Below are 18698 nucleotides of genomic sequence, written 5' to 3'. Positions count from 1 at the left end.
CTTGCCTTTGAAATTCATGCAGACCTTACTTGTCCTCCAAAAAGCAAAGCATCCTATTTTGGTTAATGGGCCTAAAAAAACAACAACAACAAAAGTAAATTGTGATAGCAATTAGGCTCCTCAGTGAGCATGCTCAGTGGGTCTCTCCTGGTTGCTAGGCAACCGGCTGAAGGTGTGTGGCAAAAGAGGGCCCCAAATGTGAAAACATAAGCACCTTTGGCATAGGTTTCATCCAGTCTAGAAAGCCATGTGCATTTACTTAATTAATTATGGGATGCCCTTGGTAGGTTTCCTCGATTCCCTTTCCGCACTTGGGGGGAAAGGTGTGGGGGTGAGGAAGGGATACAGAGTGGAGGATCAAACAGGTTGGGTTCAAGAACCACAGCGAATCCTTCCAGAAACGGTATCGTGTGTGAATTGGGTTGCAGTTTTCTAGCGTGTGTGTGACCATTTATTTTTCATTTTGGGAGTCGTAGTTAGCTCTTAACCACCAAGCTCCGGCGGCTCAGTATGTCACGGCACCACCCTGGATCAGCGTAACAGCGCACATCGGAAATTTAAGCTTCGCAAATAAATCCATTTTCACATACTCGAGTCGTATAACAGAAAATTTCCAGTTAAACCACATTGTTAAATTAAAGGTTGCAGCCCGTATTCAAAAGCTCATCCGCAAGCTCTGGGGTTCTGCTGAAGAAGCACGTACAGTAGTTCAGAGAACGATGAGGTGAAGTAAAAATGAGTCAACTTTTAGAAACCACACAAAACGCTTCGTCTTTGGTGAGTACAGTGCCATCTCCATCAGCACCTCTAAGTAGCAACCCCACCAAACACCTGGTTCGGTCCACAGCGACAGCTCACTGTCTCTCCAGTGGTAACAATTTAGAGGCAGGATGCTAAACAAGATATATACATGGTGTCAAATATTGGCTGCACACATCTAAGCCAATCACTTCTAAATAAATTAACCATGGCACTGCCTAATACGATCCACCTGCTTTCTTCCTTGCGTTGTTCCAGACCCTACCTGAACCCCCCTTTGATTAAATGTCAAAAGCTTGCCTTGTGCCTGCAGATTTCACTGAAGGCGGATAACAGAAAGGTTCCTCCTGTGACTCCATAAAACTGAAATAAATTCCACTGGCATCTTGTAAATTTTTATTTTCTACAATGACTGCAGGCCCCATCTGCGGCCCAGCTGTTATTAGAACGGAAAGCGTTGGCCCTTCTGCATTACAAAACAGCATAGAACAGTAATTGCCAGTGGAAGAGATTAAGTGTAGACACTAAAAATGTTTACTCGCAATGAATATGCATAACGATGGGTAGGAAACAGCACTGGAAGATTAAAAAGAGAGAAGGGTTTGTTTACAAGGCTGGGAAAAAAAAAGAGTGGAATGTCAGTTGGCCCCGAGCCTGAAATAGGAACGAAAAACCTTTGGGCAAGGCATTAGGGAGAAAAACAGATGGTTTGTGAACCTTTTATTAGATAGAAAAATCATTAATCAAGCCCAGGCTGGAAATGGCAGGGTTTTTGGTAGTTCATATTTTAGTTTATTTTTTCTTAAAGTGACAGTATACTTTTATTATTTATTTATTTATTTATTTATTTTTGGTCTTTTTGGGACAGTCATCTATGGATCATCTGTCAATAGGCACTGCGTTTGTATGACATTCTGCATTAAAGCCAGTTTCACTTTAAGGTAGTGTTAGTACTCATTTGTTCTACTGAGGAAATTCCTCCAAAGGATTTCACATTTCAGCACCTGTTTTGCCCATATAGCAATGAAAAAAAAAATTGCAGTATGAAATTTTTTTTTTCCATTCATGTGCCATTCCTTTGCTTTGGGAACTTGGGGAAGAAAACGGAGAAAAGGAAACTTTTACATGTAAGGCTTTGTTCACTACATTGATTCATAGCAGTTTAAGAAAAATATGTAGTAACAATAATTACAAATTGATTCATCTCCTGAGAGGGAATCTATGCCATTTCATTGGAAAGAGTCATCAAGAGGTTGGAAGGGCCCCATTTGAAACTACACTTCTTATAAAATTAATCTGTGCCCTTTGGACTCGAAGACGTTGGACTTTACATTTTTGTTAATAATGATAGTGAAAATCTCAGGGAAAGGCATATCCTAGATTCTAACAAAATCCTGGAATTAGTCGTGCAAAGCCCCTCATTTGCTATTAGCCAGTCATCAAACCCCAGGAAAGAATGACAGGGGCATTATTATTTAAATTAAATGCATGTAACACTTTCATGTCCACAGCATGTATGTATACCTAAACATATACATTTACATGAACATACCTATACACACATGTGTGTGTAACAGTATGTGTGTCTCTGTGTGTGTATGTGTGAGCTACTGACTTCAGGAGTGAGACAGCAGGGTGGAGGAATATTAGAATAAAATTGCCTACAGCCAGACTCAAGGTTAACCTTGACATGCAATCCTAAGGTTTTGCTGTGATTTGCCACGTGCTTGAAGCTGGTAACTCATTTCTACTTTGGGAAGCTACTCTCGATCTTAACTGTAAAATGTTCATTTTCCTGCTTACTTTATTTAGTATTGGGATGGAAAATTGACTTCACCTGGGTTGTCACTCCTGGAGATAAGCATTGTTGATGTAGGACTTCCATGATTATGAAGTGGGGCGATTTCTTTTTAAGGAATTACGAAGTACTTGGAAAGAATCTCATTCATGTTTTTACTCTTTCAGTCAGAAATGTTTTTTAAATAACTTCATTCAATAGTAAATATCACCAATAATGCAAGTTATTCTTTGACAAAAAATGCTCCTAGATAATACATTGGTTTCCTTTCCTTATTTCCCATGACAGCAACTGTGGAAGTCAAGGCCAGAAATCACCCACTATGTCATCTGATATTCCTGATTGTTATACCTATCCTCAATGCTAAGGAAATGAGACCAGTTGAAATGTCCACATGAAAATAAGAAGAAGGAGAGAAGGTTTTCTAATTGCAGGTCTCTGTTCTGATCTCATTACCATCTCCCTCTGATCATCATTCTCCTGAAAATCTTAGCTTCATTCATACCCCTTCCTTTCCCCTAGTTATTTGCTTGCAGTTAATGTCATTGTTAAATAAAGAACGCCATAAAGGAATGAGATCAGCAGTGACCTTCTGCACAGTTTCCAAAGCCTCGCCAACCTACCTCTGTGTCCTGGTCTGACTTATGGCAGAAACAGAAGTTCAAAGACCTGGCTGATATGCTCCTTTAAAAACACTTCCACAACACAGTTAACATTTTCTGTTTTCTGACATTCTTTTTCTAAAGAGATGCTTAAAGCAAAAAAGGTTTCCTGCCACAAAAATGACATTAATATTTCGTAAATCAAGAACTAAGATAATGTTTTGGCTGCTACAGAGACATTTACCTTATGTCGTTTATCTCAATGCTTTTCGATTAAAACATGACACAATTTTTGGACTGTTTTTTACCGGAAAAAAACAATTCCAAGAACTTTCTTATTTCAGAGCCTAAAATTCTTTAGTATATTCCTCATCAGAATTCACTGTGGAGTATACAGCCTTTTAGCTCATTGAGAAAGTCTTCCCAAATAACAAGCCTTTTCCAAAGATCATCTGAGTGCACTAAATCAAATAATCAACTAAAAGTCAAGAAGAAACCTTCAAATGAATACCATATAAATATGTTTGTAAACTTTCAAGTAACTACAATGTCAACAACTGTATTCCCCAAGATACAATACTTTTCTACATTGACCTATTACAAAGCTCGATTCATTCAAAGAACAGATTTTTTTTGTTTTAAAAACAACAACAACAACAAAAAAGAACCCAAAACTTTAGAAATCAAAGAAGCCCTCTTGAGTGAGCGTCTGCTGAAGGAGGTATTAAAATCAGAAAAATGATTATGGATTTCAAACTTTTTTACAAATTCGAAAAATATGGGAGGAATAAGGTTTTAGAGGTGATGCTGATTTCCTAGTATTATATACAAATCTGTACAGTACTTTTTTTCCCACAAACTTGCTTGTAATCAAACATTTTATCTCTGACCCTATATTATCTCATTTTATTTATGGTTAATACCTTTTTCTTTTTCTTTTAGAACCTTAAGGGTTCTACCAATTGATTTTGACTTTGGGAAGGAAAATACATTTATGAAGCAGCAATTTCAAAACATCGAGGGGAATAACAGTTACCAAAAGGTAGCATTAAGATTCTGCCATAAACAATTCCACAGCAAAGAGCAGACTAAAATTCAGGCCAAGCTGCTTCTCTGGAGAATAGTGAAGAACAATTTCTTTTCCGACTGTGTATACCACAGAAGAACGGCCCACATAGTTCCCAAGTCCTGGACTAATAACTCTGAAATGAGCTTCCATCAGCAGATGAGCCTCCTCAAAGGTTGCGAGAGGCTGATGCTGGCTGAGGCTGGAAGAACAGGGCAGGAGGACAGGGTCTCGAAGAGAATACACAATGGTCTGTGTAAGGAAGAGTAGCTAGGATTGCTAGCCTTGCATATATTATGGCACATCATTAATAACAATGATCAAAAGAAAGAGGATGTCTTAACAGCTGCATTAAATTATTATGGAAATTGGCATTTTAAAATGAATGTAGGGTGAGACAATAACAAAAAAGCAGCTACATATAGAACAGGTCACGTTATAAGGACAGAGAGTAATTCTCAAAGGTAAAACACTTGTGATCAAACAGAGATTTTTTTTCTTTCATTTATTTTTCCTTGCATTTACAGAATTTGTAGAAAGATATTCCTCACCATACCACCTGATCAAAGGAAGCTGCTTTAACAGCACTGTGTTCTCTGGAAGATATGGGAAATATTTAATACAAATAAAAAGTACATATGTTTATAAGAACAAATGAAAGACTGCAACAGTCTATAATTCCAATTTAATCATAATTAAATATTATAAACTCCAGTTTTGAAATGAAAGTTATTATCATAGACACAAAGGATTTTGAAACAATCTGACTTGGACATAAATATTTTGTATTAGTAAAAAGCAAAGCACAGATTAGAAGCACACATTTTTTATCCTATCCTTAATGGTAAGAAGGGAAAAGATGAAAAGTAATCTATCTGAGTTGTGTAGCATCGAAGTATTTGATTTTCAAGATGTTTTGTATGTATTCTCTTTCCCTTTTTTAATGTGGGTTTAAAAAGTCATGATTAAGTGATTTTACTGAAGTTACAAAATTGATGTTTTATAAAGTATAAGAGTATCTGATGAAAAGGTAAAAAACCAGTCAATGATGGGGATGCTTGTATCTGTAAACCAGATATCTGAATGTTTTCTTTGCTGTATGAAACTCTTGGTCCCTGGTGTAGATATAACCTGGACTTCTTTATTCACTGCTAAGAAGCTGTGAAAAGTCTCTTGCTCAAAACTTTAGAAAGGAGGACAAGGGCTTCATAACTGGTTACTAGTACAAACTCAAGAACAAAATCCTTCATGAAACTCTTTCAACTCATACTTTATGCAGAAAGAGTATTATAAAGATAAGTTCAGTTTTTCCTCTTAAAGTCAGGTATTTTGGGGTTTCTTCTGATCCTTGATACAGACTTAAAATGGACATCTGTATCCATGATGATGAAAGGGAAATGATACTTTCAGTTTGGATAACCTTGATTTTGTGATTGTTTTGGGAGAAGTGCCTTATCTGGATCTATTTTGGCAACAGTTGTATCCACTTTGGAGGTACCTCTGTTGGATGACTTTGTTGCAAGCTATCTCCCAGGTTTTGCTATAGATGTTAGAAATGAGCCACTGCACAATTAAAGGGAAATCCTTCCTAGCAACATTGTTGAGAGCCAGCTGCCATCACAGTGTTTGTAACTTCTGGCTATCAAAGTACTATTTGTGGGACAGGAAAAGAGCCACTGGTACAAATGAACTTAAGAAACCATCCCTACACTGCCTCCTGTGTTCCCTGATTTTTGTAGTCCCTCAACTCCTGCACATTTTAAAACATATCAGACCTACATAACTGCAATGAGCTCAATTATCCTGCATTTTCATGGGTTTGTAAGTTTTATTTTGCAAGTGTGCCTGAGCAGAGTTTTAATAAACATTTCACTCTTCATCAGTGTTTTCTAGTCTTGGTAACATAATAAAAACTATCAGTGGGTTTACATCTTAGAAAATATTCAGATGAAAGGACCTCTGACCAACTGTGTGAAAATCTAGGAGTGGAATCAGACTCCTGCATTTTAATAAAGCCCTACTGGTCATTCCAATGTACAGCCAGATTGGAACACTACCACCTTATGTTGTCACATGAGCCAGAATGTATACACAGTCTTAAAATATGGGCGGGCTGAATGTTTTGGTGCTCTGATTCACCAATTGAGCATGGAACATTTATGCAGTGAATGGTATACCACCAGTCTGAAAGAATTAATACACTTCGAGGAGTGCTCAGTTTATACTCTGAGCCTAACTTAAAGACCCAATAACTTCAAGCTCCTGGAACAAGGGCATAGTTGTCAGAATATACATGAATATTTAACAGATATAGTGGGAATATCCAAAATGACTTTGCAATATGTCCAAACAGCTTTGCCCTGTTGATTCCATTTGCTGTTTTTTGGCTCTAGTTTGAAGACTTAGCAGGTGCTTTCTACACCTCACTTTCCTCATCACGACTGGTGCTGTAGTCTCTGAGGAATTATTTGAATCCAGAGAACTGCTGGGGCTGCAGAATGAACAGCCATGGAGCCCTTTAAAAATGCTATGTGCACCTACAGGTCAAAATGTCTTTAATTCACATTCTGCAAGAGGCTGCATTTTCATTCCAAGAACGACTTTTAATTTTTTAAAAGTATGTTTTCAGAATGGAAAAAATGTGGACAGATAAGGTCTTCTGGGGGAGGTGATCATCCCTGGGAATGACTTGGAATGAGTTTTCCTGATGAGTTATGGGAGCATGAACACATATCCTGTTTTCCTTCTCAATTCAGAGAGATTTTCACATAGATCCCTGTTTGCTCCAACTCATTCATTCTGTTTGCAGTCCTTTTGCTAAGACATCTGAAAGGAAGCATTGGCTCAAAGGTTCCGTCCCAGGTGGGATGAGGATTTCTGGAAGGACAATTCTTGTTGAATGTTATAATTGTCTGCATTTCATTTTTCCTTTCTAAGGAATTCCAAAATAAGTGATCCATTCTTCAAGTCCCAGATGTTGTTGTAAACCAGAATTTTGGAACATTTGAATTAAAATTCAATCCCCCAAAGTTCTGCTGAGTCCCAGCTCTCAAACCAAACACTGACAAAAATGTATTTGTGCAATGGTTCACATGACTTCCTCAGTGCACTGCGTCCTGGGCTGTGTGACTCAGTCCCAAATGAACTGACACACCATACTGTAAATTTTATAACAAGCAAACTCCAGGATGCTAGAAATGAGGCCTTGGTTCATAGTTTTTGAAAGACTAAAGTTCTGGAAACATCCTTGAATGCTGATTTTTATGTCTCTTAAGCTATGTTGTTTTCCTAACAAAAATCTAAAAAAAAAAAAAAAAAAAAAAAAAAAACACCCTAAAATGTTCAAGTCGGTTAAAAAGTTTCCTACAAAGCATTGGCAGCCGTTTCAGTAAGACTAGTGAAGAACACGTGTCTTAGGGGATGGGGATTAGTCATTATTATCTTGTCCAAATTTAAGCAGATTATTTTGGGAAATGTAAATATCCATGATTTAAAAGCAATTGAGAGACAGGCCAATATATTTAGCAAAAAATGTTTTCAAAAGTTCATCTGAATCTCCGATGTTAGATTTTCAAAGATACAAATCTCAGTTTTCCATTCCTCCTTCTGCCCGCCATTCATTCACCTGTGTTTGTATAATGGAAACCAGTTATACAGCTCTGGTTACACATCTGTTTCATGCATGTGCAATTACAAGGCGTTTTAGCAACTAGTAAAACTACAGGTGTCTGGGTTTTAATGTAACCATTTAAAAAGAGCAGTTCATGGGCCTCTGATTATTATTTTTTATAGCTGGCAATGTTCCTAACATAGACTGCCAGCTCAAGGGTTAAACATAACTCTGTTGCTCTCCCATCTGGTGGAATCTCTGAAACCCATTTGTAAATTAATTTTTGAAACTTTGAATCCATACTGCTGCATACAGTTATCGCTGTTTTCTGCAAGCAGCTTGTACTGCTGCTTTACATGGCTCCAACAACAATTAACTGGATTTTGAGTGGTGGACGCTAAAGTCATTAAGTATGTGTATCTATTTGGCTTGCGAACTCCTATACCATAACAGAGACCACAATTACCATCAAATCACTTTGAGAAATAATGTTGACACATAGTTTCATAACAGCTGTAGAATGTCCATCAGTGCCTTCTTAATCAGAAGTTCAGTTCTGTGTAAATGAAAAATTTCACTTGGAGATCTCTCTCTCTCTTTTTTTTCTTTTCTTTTTTTTTTTTTTGAGACTGAGTTTTGCTCTTGTCGCCCAGGCTGGAGTGCAATGGTGCGATCTTGGCTCACTGCAGCCTCTGCCTCCTGGGTTCAAACGATTCTCCTGTGTCAGCCTCCTGAATAGCTGGGATTACAGGCGCGCACCACTGCTCCTGGCTAATTTTGGTATTTTAAGTAGAGATGGGGTTTCACTATGTTGGCCAAGCTGGTCTTAAACTCCTGACCTCAGGTGACCCGCCCGCCTCAGCCTCCCAAAGTGCTGAGATTACAGGCGTGATCCACCGTGCCCAGCCAGATTTCTCCATTTTTAACCTCTCTCCATTTAAGAGTAGACGGAAGATGAAAGAGTTCTAAGAACTATTTTAACTACTGAAATTCATTATTTGCCAATAAAATAGTCCAAGAATAAATTCATCTGCTCTTAGAAGAGAAAGATAGGTATGTAAAAATATAAGTGGAGACAATTGATTTACAGATTAATTTCATTAGACTAAAATTAAGATTTCAAATTTTTTTTAAATGCTGTCCAGCACTACCAAACTCAACACACGTGGTAGCAGGTACAAGTCGAAATCAATTATGAATTTGACTTTGCTGCACAGTAGTAAAGACAGGGCAAGCTGTTGTATTTAAGGCTCTGGTGACATTTCTATTACGAATATAAGCATCACTTTTCAGGGATTTATTGTTCAGCCATAACAATTTTTAGACGTGATCAGTTATGAAATTCTAGGACTTGGCTCTCAGACTAGATATTTTTATTTACTTCGTTTGAATTAAGGAAGAGTTTAAAGGATGGAGAGAGTAGAAGAATGGTTACCAGAGGCTGTGAAGGGTAGTGGGGGACTGGGAGGAAGGTGAAGGTGGCTAATGGGTACAAAAAAATTAGTGAGAATGAATAAGACCTACTATTTGATAGCACAATAGGGTGACTGTTCCTGGCTAACACGGTGAAACCCCGTCTCTACTAAAAAAAATACAAAAAACTAGCCGGGCGAGGTGGCGGGCCCCTGTGGTCCCAGCTACTCGGGAGGCTGAGGCAGGAGAATGGCGTAAACCTGGGAGGCGGAGCTTGCAGTGAGCTGAGATCCGGCCACTGCACTCCAGCCTGGGCGACAGAGTGAGACTCCGTCTCAAAAAAAAAAAAAAAAAAGTTAAATAGTGTAATTGGATTGTTTGTAACTGAAAGTATAAATGCATAAGGGGATGGATACCCCATTCTCCATGAAGTACTTATTTCATATTGCATTCTGGTATCAAAACATCTCATGTACCTCATAAATACAGACAACTGCTATGTACCCAAAAACATCAAAAATAAAACCATTTTTAAAAAGAAAATATTTAAATGTTCTGGATGAATGAAAACAAATTAACAGTGAGAAGTGTGAACGTTTCCTTTGTTAAATAAAATTTGGCCATGTCACAGAAGCATTGAAAGCTGTAGTTAATTTCTTGGTAATATATTTTCGTTTGCCCTTTATTCCTAACAGCGTGATGATGTTTCTATGGCAGAGATGGAACCTAGAATTGATGATACCCCAAACACTTTCATTCTCTGTATGCTAATTTTTACTCAAATTAGAGACAGACAATTTTCCTTGTGTTTTTTGATAGGATTAAAACATAAAATAAGTGGAGATGAGTTTTCTAGAATATGTGAAAATTTGACTCCACTGTTGTTTTTGAATAATATTTTAGGCTAGTCAAGCCTCTGGTTAAAATCGTCAGCAGTGACTGTTGTCTTCTAAAGTCCTAATTTTCAAGGTGTTCCAAAATCAGTTCTCAGCTTACCTTTCCAATCTCAACTTTCACTAATTCTCTTTATGAGTCCTATTCAACCGCAAACCTAGACTCCCTGCCCTTTGTCAGGCACATCTAATTTACCTACCCTCTTGCCTTTTCTCTCAACCCATCTCTATCTAAATCCTTCCTATTCTTCCAGGCCCAGTTTAACTATAACCACCTCCAAAGATGTTTTCTTGATCCTTCTTAGAGAAGTATTATTTTCCTCCTGAACATAGAAAAATTGGGATTTTGCAGTAGCTGTTTAAGTATATGTTATTCACAACCTATTTCCTAATGAGGTGTTTGACTAAGGTTTGTTGATCACATAAATGGATGAATGACTATCTGCTATTGAAGACTTACCTACTTTTGGATTTATGCTTTCTACTAGGATCAGGTGATAGATAAACAACAGAGCATGGCATATAAATATGTTAATATAGATACATATGTTAACACTGTGTCTTTAGGGGATCTTAGCCTATCCATAAATAAATAACATTTGAAACAAAAATATAACAGAGGCAAAATTGATTTTCTTTAGAAGGTCATCCTCCTGTCATTCATCAAGGCTACAAATGTAGCTTTGCCTTTTCTCTCAAAGCCATTTCCATGATTGTGCATCTGAAATGTACGTATCTGTCTCCTGCACATCCTGCCCCACATCATGCCTGGACCATCTCTTGACCACAAAACATTGTCCTAAAAGGTCTCTTTGATTCCAGCTGTATCCTTACTTCACGGGCTGTCAGAATGAATTTCCTAATATGCTGGTAAGAGTATGTCAATCCCCCTCTTAAAAATCTCTAGGCGGGGGATTGATGACTCACAAAGTAAACTTCTGATCCACAGGTAAAGTTCAAATCCCTTAAGGTGTCATTCAATGATTGACATTGAAAGGTGTCAGTCATCTGCTTTCAATGTTCCCTTCTGGCTTCATCTCCTCTGGTCTCCACCACGTCTTATGCTCATTCTCTTGGCTAACTTCACCTCCATGAAAATGCAATTATACTCCCTTCTTACGGACTGGAACACTCTTCCTCACTTTCTGCCTCTCCTTTAAAGCAGTGTTCCCCAACCATTTTGGCATCAGGGACTGGTTTCATGGAAGACAGTTTTTCCATGGACCTGGCGAGTGGGGCTGGTTTCAGGATGAAACTGTTCCATCTCAGATCATTAGGCATTAGACTCTCATAAGGAGTGCACAACCTAGATTCCTCACATGCACAGTTCACAACAGGATTAATGCTCCTATGATAATCTAATGCCACCACTGATCTGACAGGAGTCAGAGCTCAGGCAGTAATGCTCACTTGTCTGCCACTCACTTCCTGCTGTGTAGCTTGGTTCTTAACATGCCACAGACTGGTACTGGTTCATGGCCTGGGGGCTGGGGACCCCTGTTTTAAAGGACTTCTGTTGTTTTAGGTTCAACTCCAGTGCCCCATTCTCTGCCAAGTCTTCTGTGATCCAAGTGGTCAGAATGTATTGCATTTCGTTTGGATTTTTGTATATACCTCTGTTTCACTGTACCTAGACCTATGGTTAGTAGCTTGTATTTTCAACCCTACCAAATCGCTACTTCTAGAAAACAGGAACCATGACATCATTATGTTTATGCATATCTCTTTGAGCCAGTAGTGTCTTCTTATATTGCTTTCTACACAGTAGTTAATTGCCTGATGATAAATTCAAGCACACCTTTTGGGTATATAATATACCTTAATGAGAATTGTATTCCTAGGATAAATAAATAATTTCAGAAAATCCTAATCAAAAATTATCAGTTAATCATGTGCTTATAATCGATGAAGCATTGAATCATCAGATTTGAATAATCAGGTAGATTTGAATGAATTATCTGTGTCATTGTTTTCTTAAATAAAATATTTTGAGTGATGAGGGGGAATAACTTTGATTTTTTTAACTTCTAAATTCTTTTTTAGAATTTAGGACAGTTTGGAATTGAATGGTCTCTATATAGGTAAGTATAATAAGACCTTTAGTCCTTGTGGTTTTATTTAAGTTTGGAAACTCAGGTGGAATAAAATACTTATGGAATAAGTGATTACTTCATTCTCCATGGTAATAATCTACCTTTCAGAAAAGGTCAAACAAGCTCTTTTATTCATTTTTTTTAAATTAACCTTTTTATTTTAAAACAAGCTCCTTCTGTAAAGAACAAAAGTAGGCTTGAATTTTACTTTGCTGGTTGTCTGGACTGTAAAAATGAAAGTATAAACCAAGCCACCAAATGAAAAGAAACAGGGGGGCTCTTTCATTTGGGAGAGAAATTGTAAAACACTGCTCACACCAGGCATGTATTCATTTTTGTATTTCAAGCATTTAAAAAGTTGCTAGTGCAGCTATAATGTTTTAAATACTCAATCTTTAAATGTTTAGCCTTTTTCTGAGGCTGAGAATCTGCATTATGAGATGGGTAGCTCCTTCTCAAGATGCAAGACCCCCAAGTGCTTTTACGTAGAAGCTCACTTATTTTTTACTATTCCCGAGGGAGGTATTCTAGCACATGTCTAATGTCAGATTTCTACAAAGGGCAATTGAACATTGTCTGTTAGCCTGTAGATGGAATAGAGCTCTCTGATGACATTGAAGGGAAGGGTGGGGATTATCATAGCTTGATAAGCCTGGAAATTCTGCAGGATGGCATTTGGCGGTATGGAAATGTGCTCAGTTTATCTTACAGACGGGAATACAAAATTCAAAGAGTGAAAATGACTTCTCTAGATAGAGGCTGATCTGGACCAAGACTTGTAATTTTCTCAATGCCCAGTGTTTTTTCATCACTAGCCCACTCTTCTCACTGTTCCAGATGTGGGGGTTTTCCTCCTTGGTAAACACTGTGATCTATCCCTTTAATTGATTTTGTTCCCTTCTGAGCTTGGTAGCAAGTTGGAGGTAAGCACAGCTGCATGACTGCTGAGCATGCTCCAGATGCTTTCAGATGGAGACAGAAGCTCTTTTATCGTGTAAGTTCCAGCTGAATCGGGGGCCAGAGGTCAGGACTACCTGTACACATTTTCTTTAACGTCATCAGCCAGCTTTGCTGACAGAATTGTATGGCTCCCCATGTCCTAATTCAAGAGACATTTATTTAGCAAGGGATTCCCAGGGAAGCACAACATGTCGAAAGTATCCCAAAGCCCTATAAATGAGTCAACTAGACATAATTGAAAAGAGGGTGTTACTTTTTGCATATTCTCTATAACAGTGCTGTCCAAAAGAACTTTCTGTAATGATGGAAATATTCTATATTGGTGCTGTCCAATATGGTAGCCACTAGCAACATATAGCTGCTATATCCTTGAGACGTGACTACTGTGAATGGGGAGCTGAACTTTAAATTTAATTTTATTTAAATTAAAATGGTCACATTTGATTACTAGTGCCATATTGAACAGAGCAGCTCTATATAAATGTGGTGGATGTGTTACGGTGCAAAAGAAGTTTTTAAAATGGTGCTTAGTTATTAGTAATTTTTCTCATATTTAATAACTATATCTCCTCATTGATTAAAAACCAGTATAATGGAGTAAATAATAACAATCCATGTGATAATATGAGTGAGAGAATTACTCACTGAAATTACAGGGCCACAGACAAATAGTGAAACTGCTTGCAATGTTGCTGCTACTGTAGAGAGGCAATCCATGTCTTAGAAAAGTCAAAAGATGTGGAGGCAGAGGAATTTGATTTGAATTTGGCTCTCCCATTTTCTGAGTGATATTGAGCAATCAAAATATTTACTTGTGTTTATTTACTTCTTTTTGAAAATGACCTGTTGGCTTTCCATTTTCTCTTCCTCTCTGCAGCAGTTAACTATTACCCCAGTAATACTGCGTAACGAACCACCCCAAAACTTAGCAGTTTAAAACAACAATCATTTCCTCTTGTTCATGCACCTGAATTTGGTCAAACTGCAGGGACTTGGTGGATTTAGGCTAGCCTCAACAGATGTTGGCACCAAGCTGCAAGGGAGTCCAGCTTGACTCTGTGTGTCTTCTGTTTTCCTGGCACCTGTGGGCCAGCTTGGGCATGCCACTTTCATGTGACGGTAGAAGTGCAGAAGAACAAGCCAAATTGCACAAGTATATTTCAAATACCTGTTCATTTCTTGTCTGCTAGCATCTCATTAGATAAATCGAGTCACATGGCCAAGCATCAAAGTAGCAGAATCTTATGTTCTTCCATGAAGGTGCAAGAAGCAAGTGAATACTTGACAAACAGTTATATTATTTGGACACAGTCTCCATAAACTCATCTTCCTCAAATATTTGGCATCTACTGTTTGATAAGTGCAGTGTTCGTTTGTAAAATGAGAATAGTAGTAATGACGTCTGCCTCACAGGATTATTTAGGATTGCTTAAGAACTTTGAAAAGGAGCTTTTCTCAAAAATAAAAATACATCAAGTGAATACAATATTTTGAATTATTTTAAGCAATATTCTCCCTCATCACAATGATCACTTTGTGAATAGACCAAACTTTAAAAAATATTTCCTTAACATAGTCTGGATAATAACATCTAACTTATACCTACAATCTTTTCCATACTCAGTCCAATAACTTATGTGTTGGTATTAAAAACGATAAGTCAGTTACCTGCTGTAGTGAATGTTGTGTTTGACTCTCCAGCATCCATTCCATACCTTCTGTCTCAGTAAAAGACAACAATGTGGTCAGAGAAGTGACCCCTAATTAAAGGATGGGCCAGATTGGTATAAGAATAATCCCATCGCCCTTGCAAGTCCTTTGTTGGAGAAAGAATGTGTAATGTGGTTTTATCAAATAAAACCCAGCTAGAGGGTTATGGGAGGCTTGTAAGGCTATTTCTCTATGCTTGAGAGAGTGGTGGGAAGCCATTATCTCTTCCTCTTACTAAATGTGAATGAAGAAGCAGATTGTCTTAGTTGCTCCTAGTGGGTAGCCTGCAGCTCCAGGTCGGAGAAAGGCTGAGCTAAGAGAATCACAGAGAAATAGGACTGTAGTCCTGATAGGAGATGGTCACAAGTGTATACTCTTTGGGAACTTTGAATTATGTGATTATTAATTATTCTACTCATTTAAGCTTCTTTGAGTAAGTATTTTATAGTTTTTCTCCTCTTCTAATTATTCATGTTATTTCATTCCTTCCTTCATCACTCATTTATTCATCCATTCCTCTCACAGGAACTCATAAGGGTCAATAGCGTGTGTAGCTCTTATTAAGCATTAGGAAAGACAAAAAATTAATTTAAGAATTTTTTTTTTTGCAATTTTGTGTAAAACTGCTAAGTGAATTTATGCTTTAACAAAATGCTGTCTTTCAAACAATCGGAAACTACAGATGAAATTTAAAAAGAGATGACCAAGATGATGTAGGTAGACACCAAAATGTGATAAACATATCTGTGAATCACAGATAAAACAGGAACAAAAAGTGTCATAAGGGCTGAACATGCAGCTCTGCCAGATTCCAACTCTGGAATCAGGTAATGGCAACTTGGCTCCTGTACCAAACATACAGAGGACATACCTAGCCAAATGTACAGAGGACATACTTAGGCAAATGTACAGCTTGAAACTGGGAACTGAGGTAAGCCTACCACCTCCTGGAATGAGGTTGGAAAAAGTTACTGCTGAGTCACCGCCTGAAGTCATAGCTTTATGGGACTCTGTGGGCCTAGGCAGACAACAGACAAAAAAACTGCCTCACAACAAAGAGTTGAGCCAATCCATCTGATTATTTGATTTGTTATATCTCTCAGATTATAGTAGAGCAGGAGAAAGGATGCATTCTAATATGAGCTGGGTGTTGACTAGTCCGTCTTCACTGCTAAAGACTGGGAAGGGAGAGCCCAGGAAGAAAGAGAGAGAAGACAAATAGGAACAGAGAGAGAACAGAACAAATTCTGCAGGGAAAAAAAAAACCCAAAACAAGAGAAGAAATATAATGCTAAACAAAATAGTCAACAAAATCAACAACCAGAACAAGAGTTAATTTAATGGTGCAGTTAAGAAAAGACTTAGATGAAAATATTTAGAATGTTCAAAGAGATCAAGGAAAATCTTATATTCATTAAAAAGAAAAAGATCATGAACCAAAGTCAGGGAGAGTTGAAACAGGAACAGGAAGATATGCAAAAACATAGAGATGTTGGAAAACATACAGCTATTGAAATACAAATATCACAATAAATGTGATAACATTTACAAATAAATAACTGGTGATTTAGATGATCATGCTAATAACTCAGGTCCCAGCACCAAAGCTTTAAGAAGCAAATGTATCATGTCTTGTCTTCGCTACTTCAGAGCACAGAAAAGGAAGAAAAATTATAATGCTGGCAAAACTTTTAAAAGAAAAGTAAAAGAAGGAAATATAGATTAGTCATAAAAGCATAGTTGCATAAATCCTAAATAAAATAATATCTGATTATCCTCTACTGGTGAATTTTTTTAATTTATTTTTATTTTTTATTATTGTACCTTAAGTTCTAGGGTACATGTGCATAACGTGCAGGTTTGTTACATATGTATACTTGTGCTATGTTGGTGTGCTGCACCCATCAACTCGTCAGCACCCATCAACTCGTCATTTACATCAGGTATAACTCCCAATGCCATCCCTCCCCCCTCCCCCTTCCCCATGATAGGCCCCGGTGTGTGATGTTCCCCTTCCTGAGTCCAAGTGATCTCATTGTTCAATTCCCACCTATGAGTGAGAACATGTGGTGTTTGGTTTTCTGTTCTTGTGATAGTTTGCTAAGAATGATGGTTTCCAGCTACATCCATGTCCCTACAAGGACACAAACTCATCCTTTTCTATGGCTGCATAGTATTCCATGGTGTATATGTGCCACATTTTCTTAATCCAGTCTGTCACTGATGGACATTTGGGTTGATTCCAAGTCTTTGCTATTGTGAATAGTGCCACAATAAACATACGTGTGCATGTGTCTTTATAGCAGTATGATTTATAATCCTTTGGGTATATACCCAGTAATGGGATGGCTGGGTCATATGGTATATCTAGTTCTAGATCCTTGAGGAATCGCCATACTGTTTTCCATAATGGTTGAACTAGTTTACAATCCCACCAACAGTGTAAAAGTGTTCCTATTTCTCCACATCCTCTCCAGCACCTGTTGTTTCCTGACTTTTTAATGATCACCATTCTAACTGGTGTGACATGGTATCTCATTGTGGTTTTGATTTGCATTTCTCTGATGGCCAGTGATGATGAGCATTTTTTCATGTGTCAGTTGGTTGTATGAATGTCTTCTTTTGAGAAATGTCTGTTCATATCCTTTGCCCACTTTTTGATGGGGTTGTTTGTTTTTTTCTTATAAATTTGTTTGAGTTCTTTGTAGGTTCTGGATATTAGCCCTTTGTCAGATGAATAGATTGCAAAAATTTTCTCCCATTCTGTAGGTTGCCTGTTCACTCTGATGGTAGTTTCTTTTGCTGTGCAGAAGCTCTTTAGTGTAATGAGATCCCATTTGTCAATTTTGGCTTTTGCTGCCATTGCTTTTGGTGTTTTAGACATGAAGTCTTTGCCCATGCCTATGTCCTGAATGATACTACCTAGGTTTTCCTCTAGGGTTTTTATGGTATTAGGTCTAACATTTAAGTCTCTAATCCATCTTGAATTGATTTTCGTATAAGGAGTAAGGAAAGGATCCAGTTTCAGCTTTCTACTTATGGCTAGCCAATTTTCCCAGCACCATTTATTAAATAGGGAATCCTTTCCCCATTTCTTGTTTCTCTCAGGTTTGTCAAAGATCAGATGGCTGTAGATGTGTGGTATTATTTCTGAGGACTCTGTTCTGTTCCATTGGTCTATATCTCTGTTTTGGTACCAGTACCATGCTGTTTTGGTTACTGTAGCCTTGTAGTATAGTTTGAAGTCAGGTAGCGTGATGCCTCCAGCTTTGTTCTTTTGACTTAGGATTGTCTTGGAGATGCGGGCTCTTTTTTGGTTCCATATGAACTTTAAAGCAGTTTTTTCCAATTCTGTGAAGAAACTCATTGGTAGCTTGATGGGGATGGCATTGAATCTATAAATAACCTTGTGCAGTATGACCATTTTCACGATATTGATTTTTCCTATCCATGAGCATGGTATGTTCTTCTATTTTTTTGTGTCCTCTTTTATTTCACTGAGCAGTGGTTTGTAGTTCTCCTTGAAGAGGTCCTTTACATCCCTTGTAAGTTGGATTCCTAGGCATTTTATTCTCTTTGAAGCAATTGTGAATGGAAGTTCATTCATGATTTGACACTCTGTTTGTCTGTTACTGGTGTATAAGAATGCTTGTGATTTTTGCACATTAATTTTGTATCCTGAGACTTTGCTGAAGTTTCTTATCAGCTTAAGGAGATTTTGCGCTGAGACAATGGGGTTTTCTAAATATACAATCATGTCATCTGCAAAGAGGGACAATTTAACTTCTTCTTTT

This window comes from Chlorocebus sabaeus, chromosome 18 (assembly GCF_047675955.1).
Source record: "Chlorocebus sabaeus isolate Y175 chromosome 18, mChlSab1.0.hap1, whole genome shotgun sequence".
Taxonomy (NCBI): Eukaryota; Metazoa; Chordata; class Mammalia; order Primates; family Cercopithecidae; genus Chlorocebus; species Chlorocebus sabaeus.
The sequence above is the reverse complement of the archived record's forward strand: the minus strand, read 5'-3'. Positions refer to the sequence as shown.